The sequence below is a fragment of the Zea mays genome, chromosome 2, assembly GCF_902167145.1.
Source record: "Zea mays cultivar B73 chromosome 2, Zm-B73-REFERENCE-NAM-5.0, whole genome shotgun sequence".
Taxonomy (NCBI): Eukaryota; Viridiplantae; Streptophyta; class Magnoliopsida; order Poales; family Poaceae; genus Zea; species Zea mays.
The window spans coordinates 170,281,944-170,292,835 of NC_050097.1; positions in this window are offsets into that span (position 1 = coordinate 170,281,944).

The following is a 10,892-nucleotide window of genomic DNA, read 5'->3' on the forward strand; positions in this document are numbered from 1 at the left end:
CCTTCGGCTCAAAATGCTAATTTCGTCCACACCAAAGCACTTTATACGTTGATGGAAAGGTAAGAATATATTACAAGGTATGGATAAAGTCCACGAAGTAAAATTTAATTACATCATTCTTTACACAAATTATTACAAGAGTTTTTTGAGCTTTTTCTACAGACTACTCAAGCTTCGTCAGTATCCATGGAGCTTCCTCTCCTTACTCCTCAGCTTCGGCTTCGACTTCGTCATCTTGTATGAATCAAAGTATGGTAAGCAAAATTTAAGCTTGAAGGAAGAGGTAGGCACAAGGTATAATTTTATTACCGGCTTAAGATGACTTCGAGCTTCATCACCAGCTTTGATTCGTCCACCCTTTGTCCATACCAATTTTATAAATCTATTGGCTATGCTTCGGGCAAGGTTGGGAATGTTACCCAAATCTGCTGGTGATAAGCTGAAATTAGGTCTATTGACAACCTTTCCGTGTTCACAGCCAGACTTCAGGAAGGCAACAGCTGTGCCCCGAGAAGCTACCAGGGCACAGAAGTCACCATGTCCAGCTATAACTTCGTCAAGGTCATCAATTTCACCTTCGATATGTTCGAAGGCATCCGGCAGGTCTTCAGCCGAAGGAGTAAATTTTTCGCTGCTGGCTCCAACTGAATAGAAGACCTGCTTCAGCCGTTGAACGCATCGATTGCTGAATTCCAGACATTTATTCTGAAGGATTGTCAACGATTTTTCAAATTTGAACTTTTTTGAACTTCAGCCTCAATTTTTGCATTAAGCTTCAGCTTTTCTTGTTCGAAGTTTTCTGATTGAGAGACAAGCTTCGTATTTAATTCTGTTATTTTAGCTTCAGCCTCCGCCAATAAGCCTTCGGTTGTTTGAAGCTCGAAGTCTTTCTTTTCAATAACAGCTTATTGCTCTTTTATTTTGCTCTCTAAATTTTCAATTATAACCTCTTGTTTTTTTATCTTCCAAGTCCTGCTGCATTTTCAAAGCTTTGCTCAACAGCATACAACTTTCGTTAGAAAGCATCTTCGTTATTAAAAACAATAAAAGTCAGAGAAAAGTTGTTTACCTTGAAATTGGAATAAAATAAACTACTGACGATGTGCTGTCGTCGGTAGCGGCTGATATCTGTTTCGAGCTTCGGGAAACCGATACTCTTTGATAGAGTACCGATAACCTTCGCGCCGGTCTGATCCCGCACGCAGCCCAACCTTTCGTCATCAATACCACCGAAGAGAAGCGCTCCCGGCCGATACCCGCAAGATATAGCATATTCTTTTAGCTCTTCTTTTTCAGCTTTTGTCAGCTCTTGACCAACTAAGTTTTGAAAGTTAAAAGCTTCATCTTCCGAAGTGTCTTCGGTCATTTCTTCCTTCTCGGGCTTTGCGGCCGTAGTCTCTTCGGTGGCTGCGGCAGCCTCTTCTGCGGCAGCTTCTTCCGTGGCCATGTTTAGTAGTATTTTATCTATATCAACAACCATGCTCTCTAAATTAATATCTTCAACTCTGGCAGCTTCGGCTCTGGCCTCTTCTACGGCAGCTTCCAAAGGTGCAGCTTCAGTAGCTGTCATGCTTTCAATAGTCGGCGCCTTCGGAGCTGAAGCTCCTGGTGGTGTTCCTTCGATGACTTCTGTCACCGTAATAATTCTTTGTTTTTTTTGCCTAGCTGCCTTCGTTTTTGCGGGCTCCTTTTCCTTCTGAAAAAGCTTCGTCAGATGTGGCCCCAGTGGACTTAGTTTGACAGGCAAAGATTCAGTCATTACCTTTAAGATTTCCTCTACTTCAGTAGCAGAGGGTGTTGCAGGAGTTCCTTCTTCTTCATCAATTGCTTTTTACTTCGGAGTTGAAGTTTTTCTCTTCTTTGAAACACCCGTTTTTGGCTCAGACTCTAGCTTTTTCTTTTTTGGTTGTTCTTCATCGTCTTTATTCAGAACACTAGCTACTCTTTTCCTTTTTTGGCCTTCGGCACCCTTGTCTAGCCGCTCGTAGTCAGGATATTCAAAACCCAGAGCATCCATTACTCGGTTTAGCCTTCGCTTCGGACGAGTGCCGAAGGCCGCAGTCATCAATTGGTCTTCTTTTCTAGAATAATTTCTGAGTATTTCATTGCACATCACTTCGATTGTGTCCAGCCACTCTTGGCAAGGCACTTTGAAATGTTTCTTGAATTTGTAATGGTAAGGCAACCGAATAAGTTCCCCTTACTTCTTTTTTCCTTCAAGCTTCGGCATGGCCCACTATTTCATAGTTGGAAACACTTTGAAAGCTAAGAATTCTTGCACTAAGTCCCTAGTGCCAATATGCTCCGCAATAACTCTAAATTCAGCTAGAGCAATTTGGGTTGGACCCTCTGGTGTCATGTTGCACGGGGTCTGGTCTCTCCGAAGATCAACTCTAACGAACTCTGCACTAGCTTCTCCTTCTCTTCGTCAACTTTGACGTAGAACCATTCAGATTTCCAGCCAGCTGGCCACTTGCTTCGGTAACTGATCACTGGAAATTTTGTAGTCTTGCGGTAGGCAAAATTGTAGCAGCCGAAGTTTTCATTTAGCCCATCTCCTCTAGCCTTGGTCTGATAATGAAGCTCGTGCACTCGGCAGAAACCTTTGGCAAATGGTTCCACCCCTTGGCTTCGGAGAGCCCAAATATAAACGCTAAGCCTAACGATAATGTTAGGAGTTAGCTGATGAAGGTAGATCCCAAACTTCTTCAGCACATCAGCAATCATCTTGTTCAAAGGGAATCTTAAACCAGCTTTAAAGAAACTTTTGAAGATCACTACTTCATCTTTTCCTGGCTTCGGAGTAGTTTCTTCCCCACCAAAACGAACCAGCTCTTTCTTTGCTTCACTTAAATAGCCCAAACTCAACATCTTACGTAAGTCACCTTCGGAGATGGTGGATTTTCCGAAATCTAGATGCCTGGGTTTACTTGGCACCGCGCTGCCGTAATCAACTTCAAACTCAGTCTCCTCAACGTCAGCCTGCTCTGCTCCAGCCGCAGGCGCATCCTCCGATGTTACCAGCCCAGACCGCTTCATTGCTTCGGAAATCAGAATAGTCTCGGTAGCTTCGGTTTCATCTCCCTCACAACCAACCCTGGCAGTGGAACGAACTCTTGCCATTTGATTACGAATTTCTTGAAATTTTTGTTGTTGACTTTTTTTATTTTCCCGAAGCTCTTCCTCTTGTGACAAAGCAGAATCAAAAGCAGCGCTTCATTTGAGCACGATGATCAAGCTTCGGCTATGGCTAAATTTTTGGCAGCAAAACAGTGCAATAGCAATGAATGCTGTGGTAACTTCACACCTACCCGTCTGTTTATATAGTGCTGCAGGTGGGAAGGTGAATCGTCAAGGTCTCCCGCACCGAACAAACAGTCACCCGCACCCGCTGAACGGTGGGCCATAGGGTCCGAGAAGGTGAATCGTTGGGGCGCGTGTAACTGCTGCAAGATGGGGCCATCTCGTGCGCGGATTATTTTAATCGTTTCTCGCCAACGAGCTCAGGGAAGGTGTTTTTCGGATCTTCGGCATCCCGAAGCCTAGAAGACTTTTTCACGGATCAAGCTCGTTACAAAAAATGATCTAGCACCGCGAAGGGGCTATTGTTGGGGGTATGCTTCGTAGCCGAAGATCCTAAAGAAAGAGAACACCTTCGGCAGATCTTTTCAGGAGCAGCGCTGAAGCTATTACCTATAAAGCTTCGGCATAGTGACAGATCTCAAGACGAAGGGGCGAACCGACTTAAAGATGGATTGACTTAAAGACCCATGATGTTTTGTGTTATTATTGTAGTCAATTGTAAAGGACATAAATGTAATTTTACACAGGTTGCGCCCTGTGCCTATAAATAGGTGAACAGTACCCCTGCACTGTTTACACAATCTTGTAATTGTTAGCACATTACGCTGGAATTATTGCTTTCTGCCAAGACGAAGGTATAAATGCACCTAAATATTATGTTTTAATATTTAGCTTCATATAATAAAATATGTGAATAATGTTATCTATTTTTAGTATATCTTTCTATAATGTTTCATGTATGATCACGAAGGTGTGACCTTCGTGGTATTTTGCTCATGGTCTTCGTCTGAAGCTCATTAAATCCTTAGGGAGATAATGCTTCAGCGAACGAAGGGCATTAATATTTAACATTTTATGTTGCCTTGTTCTTAATTCATAGCATTTGAGAACAAGTCCCCAACAGATGAATTGGCCGATAGTTTGGCATATAATAGTATAAAGGTGCGAAAATCATTTTTTGTATTTAAAAACGAATTATTTCACTTGTTTATACTTAATACTATACTCCTTTTGCAGGGTTTGATCCTTAGCAATGCCCTCAGGGCACAGAAAAATATCGAAGATGAAGGGTGCACAATGGCTCTGAACAACCTTCGTTCAGAGGTGATTGAACTAAGGAACGAAGGCCTTGAAAAGGATAAAATATTGATTTCATTGGTAAACAAGATAAAAGAAGACGAAGCTAGTTCCAAAGTTCAAGCTGAGGCCTAGAAAAGTGAAATTGAAGACCTTCGAAAACAGTTAGCCGAGGCCAAATTAAAATGCGTTGTTGCCGAAGCTGATTGACATGCCAGCGAATACTGGAAAAATTATTTTGAAAAAATAGTTGCAGAGCTTCGCGCATCCAAATAAAGATGCTTTGAAAAATCTATGGAGTGTGTGAAAAAGATAAAGGCTAGCTTCGCCAACGTGGGTGCGTACTCAAACGAAGAGAACTTCATACGAGGCGACCCTGAGGGCGTCATCGAGTGGATCAGTAGTGAAGTCGAAGCTTTTGAGGAGATTTTGAGTGACCGCGGGGACATCTGTGCATTCTCTGGTGCTAGGGGAGTTGCAACCGTTTTGGAGAAGTCAGATTGTGAACATGTTAAAACATTGGCCCTGGCCGAAGCTGCCTTCTCTGTTAACGATACGAAGGACCCCTCGGCCGAAGCGAGTTTAATAGGCGGAATTTTTTTACTGATATTTGGGAAAATGGTGGCCAAGGGATGGCTCATGAAATAATGAAGAAGAGCGAAAAATATATTCATGACGCTCGAGAAGCAACAAAAGAAGCTGAAAAAGCTGCGAAACTTGAAAGACAGATATGTATTACTTAATGGCTTTTAGCTTTGTTGTTTATTTTTGTGACTTCGAACTAATTTATGTCTTCTACCGCAGCTGATCTATCTCCTCCCCCAGAGCCATTTGACCCACTGGCAGACCCAGAGACAAAGAGAGCAATAGAAATTATTAATATGGCCGAAGCTATTGTAGACGAAGTTGTTACCAAACTGCTAACCGAAGCTACAGAAAAAGTTCTGAAGGAAGAAGAGTAGCTATTGTAAAAACATTTCTAGAATATTAATGTAACATTTGTTGAACTGTGTTTGTAATATTTGGTGCTTATAGATTTGAATGTAATATATGAATTGTTCGTAATTCAGTTCTTTGCGATGCATGAAACTTTATGTACATACTGTTTTTGAGCCTTCGGCGAAATAACATCTTCCCTTCTTTTCATGCTTCGTAAAGAAGAGTGTTTATGCCTCGTAAGAATCATCCATATTTTGTAAAATCATCAATACTTCGTAAACAATAAATTCCTCTTTCCACATCAGAACTGATGAAGCTGTAATTCTCAGCTTACTTTGTGCCTTGGCATCTTTCCATTTTTGGTAAAGCATTCTCCGAAGATCGGCCTCGTTTCCAATTGATGTCATTGATGTGATATGATGTATGATGTGATGCTATGCGATATGATGCGATGATATGATGTAAAGAATGATGCTAATGTCGAAGACACATACCCACGCTGAAACACAATATCTGCGTCCCCTTAGGAACCATAAAAATCTCTTTGCCATTTATTTTTCGGCTTCACCGCTTATTTTTTGGTATAAGTTCTGCATCCCCTTAGGAACGTCTTTTCAACTTTTTCGCCTTCTATTTTGGCGGTATTTGCGTTGACTTTTCGCGCTTCGCCTTATATTTCGGTGGTATTCACGTTGACTTTTCGCGCTTCGCCTTATATTTCGGCGGTATTTGGCTCTGCATTCCCTTTGGAATGACTTTTGAGCAGAAAACTTACACTGCGCTCCCTTAGGAACGACTTTTTGTAGCTTCGGCAACTTACACTGCGCTCCTTAGGAACGACTTTTTGTAGCTTCGGTGAGACTTACAATGCGATTTTTAACTCTGCATTCCCTTAGGAACGACTTTTGAGCCTCAGTATTCAGCAATTTTTGAGCTTCGTGAGTCTGTGGAGAATTTATATTTCACTATGACAAGAACGAAGCTATTACAAGAAATTAAAAATTGCAAGGAAACTAAGTTTACATTGATTTTTCCTTATTAAAAAGAAAATGACAATGAATATAAAAATTCTTCGAAGGTAGGATATCTCTTAATAGATGTGTTTTGATTCCGGCACAGTACTGTTGACTGTGTGGGCTTCGGATTCCTCCCTGAAATCTCGTTGCTGATGGGTCTGCTGGCTCCCTTCTGGTTGCTGACCTCGTGAATAAGCAGGTTGTAGTAGTGGTGGAGGTGGAAGTTGTGGCCAAGAAGCCTGTGGCTGACTAGCCGAAGCAACCGAAGCTGCAGGATGATTACCCACATATTCTGGTATGTAGGGTGAATGACACGAAGCAGTGTGCAGGACCTGCTTCGGTTGACTTTGCCTAGCTTCGGTTTCTGCGATTTCCTTCTGTTTTTGGATGGTGATTTGGCACATTCTTATAGTATGGCCATTGTCTTCACCATAAAATAGGCAGTAGATCTTCCTGGGATGATCCCCATATCTTCCTCTGAAGCCCCTGGCGCCTCTGCCTCTTGGAGCTGGCGGTCAGAAAGAGCTTTGTTGCTGCCCTGAAGATTGTGAAGTATATTATGGCTTCTGCAGCTGACTTCCTCTGTCATCACTCTGAGAGAAGTGAATTGACCTGACATGCCTCGGGTGGATTCTTCCTCCGAAGCCCCTGGTCATCTCAGAGAACCTGTAGGCTTCCTCCCTTCTTTGGCGAAAGTCATTGTCAGCCCGGATGTATTCATCCATCTTTTGAAGCAACTTCTCCAGAGTCTGTGGAGGTTTTCTAGCAAAATACTGGGCAGTGGGTCCTGGATGAAGCCCTTTGATCATGGCCTCAATGACAATTTCATTGGGCACTGTAGGCGCTTGTGCTCTCAGACGCAAGAACCTTCGGACATACGCCTGGAGATACTCCTCATGATCTTGCGTGCATTGAAACAGTGCCTGAGCTGTGACAGGCTTCGTCTGGAAGCCTTGGAAATTTGTCACTAGCATGTCCTTAAGCTTCTGCCATGAAGTAATAGTCTCTGGCCGAAGAGAAGAATACCATGTTTGTGCCACATTCTTAACTGCCATGATGAAGGATTTGGCCATGACAATTGCATTGCCTCCGTATGAAGATATAGTCACTTCATAACTCATCAAGAACTGCTTCGGATCTGAATGCCCATCATACATGGGGAGCTAAGATGGCTCGTATGATGGAGGCCATGGGATAGCCTGCAGTTCTACTGCCAAGGGAGAAGCATCATCAAAGGTAAAGGTATCATGATTAAAATCATCATACCATCCGTCCTCGTTGAATAAGCCTTCTTGGTGAAGCTCCCTATGCTGGGGCCTTCGTTCTTGTTCGTCCTGAGCAAGATGGCGTACTTCTTCAGTAGCTTCATCGATCTGCCTTTGAAGATCAGCTAGTCGGGCCATCTTCTCCTTCTTCTGTTGTACCTGCTGATGGATTATCTCCATGTTTCTAATCTCCTGGTCCAACTCCTCCTCCTGGAGTGTTGGACTGGTGGCCTTTCTTTTCTGGCTTCGGGCCTCTCGAAGAGAGAGGGTCTCCTGATTTGGGTCCAGTGGCTGAAGTGCGGCAGCCCTTGGCGCTGAAGCTTTCTTCGGCGGCATGACGAAGGTCGGTGCTTGTCGAAGGTGGTCGAAAAAGGGTTCACCGGAGGTGGGCGCCAATGTTGGGGACTTGTTCTCAAATGCTATAAATTGAGAACAAGGCAACACAAAAACAGGTTATTTGTTAACGCCCTTCGTCCTTCGGAACATTATTTCCCTAAGGATATAATGATCTTCGGACGAAGGTCATGAAGGACATACCTTCATCATCTCCACATATATATAAACATATCAAGGGCGGATGAAGCATGTAAAACATAAGGAATAATGTGAACAAACATATAACATCATCATACACATTTCTTATTATATAATCATAAATGAACAAATGAATAATGACAATATTGAATTACATTTGTACCTTCGGCTTGACAGAAAATGAAAGTACAAGTGTGACGCAAAAATGAGTACAAGTCAGCGTGAACAGTACGGGGGTACTGTTCATCTATTTATAGGCGCGGGACACAACTCGTGTAAAATTACATCCATGCCCTTCACATTTGCTAATGACTTTAAGGTAGTCCACCGAGGTCTAAATAGCCTTTTCCCTTTTAAGTCGGTTCCCTTTTTTGCCGTTATGCCGAAGCTCCCTTGTGCGTAGCTTCGGCGCTGCGTCAACCTTCGTATTGTTCGTGCTTTTCACACTATGTGGTTCTGATCCGAGTCCGAAGGTACCTATTCATATATTACACTCGGGAAACATTGTTAAATCATGTTTTTGAGGACCTTCGGAAGACAAACACCCCCAACAAAAAGTCTTAAATGAAATATCATGCTCATTTGCTGCATTAGGAATTTTCTTCTTAGGCATTTTAACATTAGTGGTATGCCTAGAACTAGAAGACTCATTTTTATACATAAATGCATGGTGAGAAACATTGTGAGGTTTTCTAGCATGAATTTTCCTAATTTTATGCTCAGGGTAGTTTGCAGGATATAAAATGTAGCCCTCACTATTCTGAACCATGGGAGCCTTATCCTTAACAAAATTAGACAATTTCTTAGGGGCATTAAGTTTGTGTTGTTTTGGTTCCCTTGTTGGAAACCAATTCCATCCTTAATGCCATGGCGTCTCCCATTATAGAGCATGCTTCTAGCAAATTTAAACTTTTCATTTTCAAGCTCATGCTCGACAATTTTTGCATTAAATGTAGCAATGTGATCATTTTGTTGTTTAATCATGGCAAGGTGATCATCAATAGCTTCAACATTAACATCTCTACATCTAGTGCAAATAGTGACATGCTCAATAGTAGATGTAGAGGGCATGCAAACATTCAATTCATTAATCTTAGCATTTAGACTAGCATTCTCATCTCTAAGACATGAAATTGAATCATTGCATATGCTAAGCTCCTTAGACAAGTTTTCACATTTTTCTACTTCTAGAGCATAAGCATTTTTCAATTTAACAAACTTTTTTGTTTTCCTTAACGAGCAAGTTCTCTTGGCATTTCAAGAGATCGTCCTTCTCATTAATGGTTTCAATTAATTCATTCAATTTTTTCTTTTGGTCCATGGTAAGGTTGGCAAAGAGAGAAACTAAATCATCTTCATTATCACTAGAACTACCCTCATCACTAGATGTAGTATATTTGGGGGTGGTTCTAGAGTGTACCTTCTTCTTCTTGCCGTCCTTAGCCATGAGACACTTATGTCCGACATTGGGAAAGAGGAGGCCCTTGTTAACGGTGATGTTGGCGGCATCCTCATCGGAGGAGGAGTCGATGGAGCTCTCGTCTGAGTCTCATTCCCGCCCCATGTGCGCCTCGCCGCCCTTCTTCTTGTAGTATCTCTTCTTCTCCTTCTTCTTCCCCTTCTTGTCTTTGTCCCTGTCACTTTCACTAGAATATGGACATTTAGCGATAAAGTGACTGGACTTACCACATCGGTAGCACACCCTTTTGGAGCGGGGCTTGTAGTCCTTCTCCTTCCTTTGCTTGAGGATTTGGCGAAAGCTCTTGATGATGAGCTCCATTTCCTTGTTGTCGAGCTTGGAGGCATCGATTGGGAGCCTACTTGTTGTCGACTCCTCCTTCTTTTCTTCCATTGCCTTAAATGCAACGGGTTGCACCTCGGGTGTGGAGGTGGCACCTTGCTCCAAGTTTACAATGTGTTTGGAGTCTTTGATCATAAGTTCAAAGCTCACAAACTTGCCAATCACCTCCTCCGGAGACATCTGCTTGTATCTAGGATCCCCACGTATTAATTGTACTTGAGTAGGATTACGAAAAACAAGGGATCTTAGAATAACCTTGACCATTTCATGGTCATCCTATTTGGTGCTCCCGAGGTTGCGCACTTGGTTCACCATTGTCTTGAGCCGGTTGTACATGGCTTGCGAATCTTCCCCTTTGTTGAGGACGAATCGACAGAGTTCTTGAGAGCACCTAGAGGGGGGGTGAATAGGTGATCCTGTAAAGCTTCAAAACTTAAGCCACAAAAACTTGTTAAGTGTTAGCACAATTATGGCCAAGTGGCTAGAGAGGAGTCAAAACACAATAACCACAAGAAATCAATCACAGAGATGACACGGTGGTTATCCCGTGGTTCGGCCAAGTACAAAACTTGCCTACTCCACGTTGTGGCGTCCCAACGGACGAGAGTTGCACTCAACTCCTCTCAAGTGATCCAATGATCAACTTGAATACCACGGTGTTCTTGCTTTTCTTTTCTCAATCCCGTTTGCGAGGAATCTCCACAACTTGGAGTCTCTCGCCCTTACAAAAATGTTCACAGAGACTCACGGAGCAAGGGAGGGATTAGCAACTCACACACAACACAAAGATCACAGCGAATACGCACACACAAGACCCAGACTTGAGCTCAAGAGACTAGCACACTAGAACGGAGCTCAAATCACTAGAATGTCGAACAAGTGTGCAAGATTGATGTGTGAGTGATCAAGAGTGCTCAAGGAATGCTTGGTTCTCTCCTCCATGCGCCTAGGGGTCCC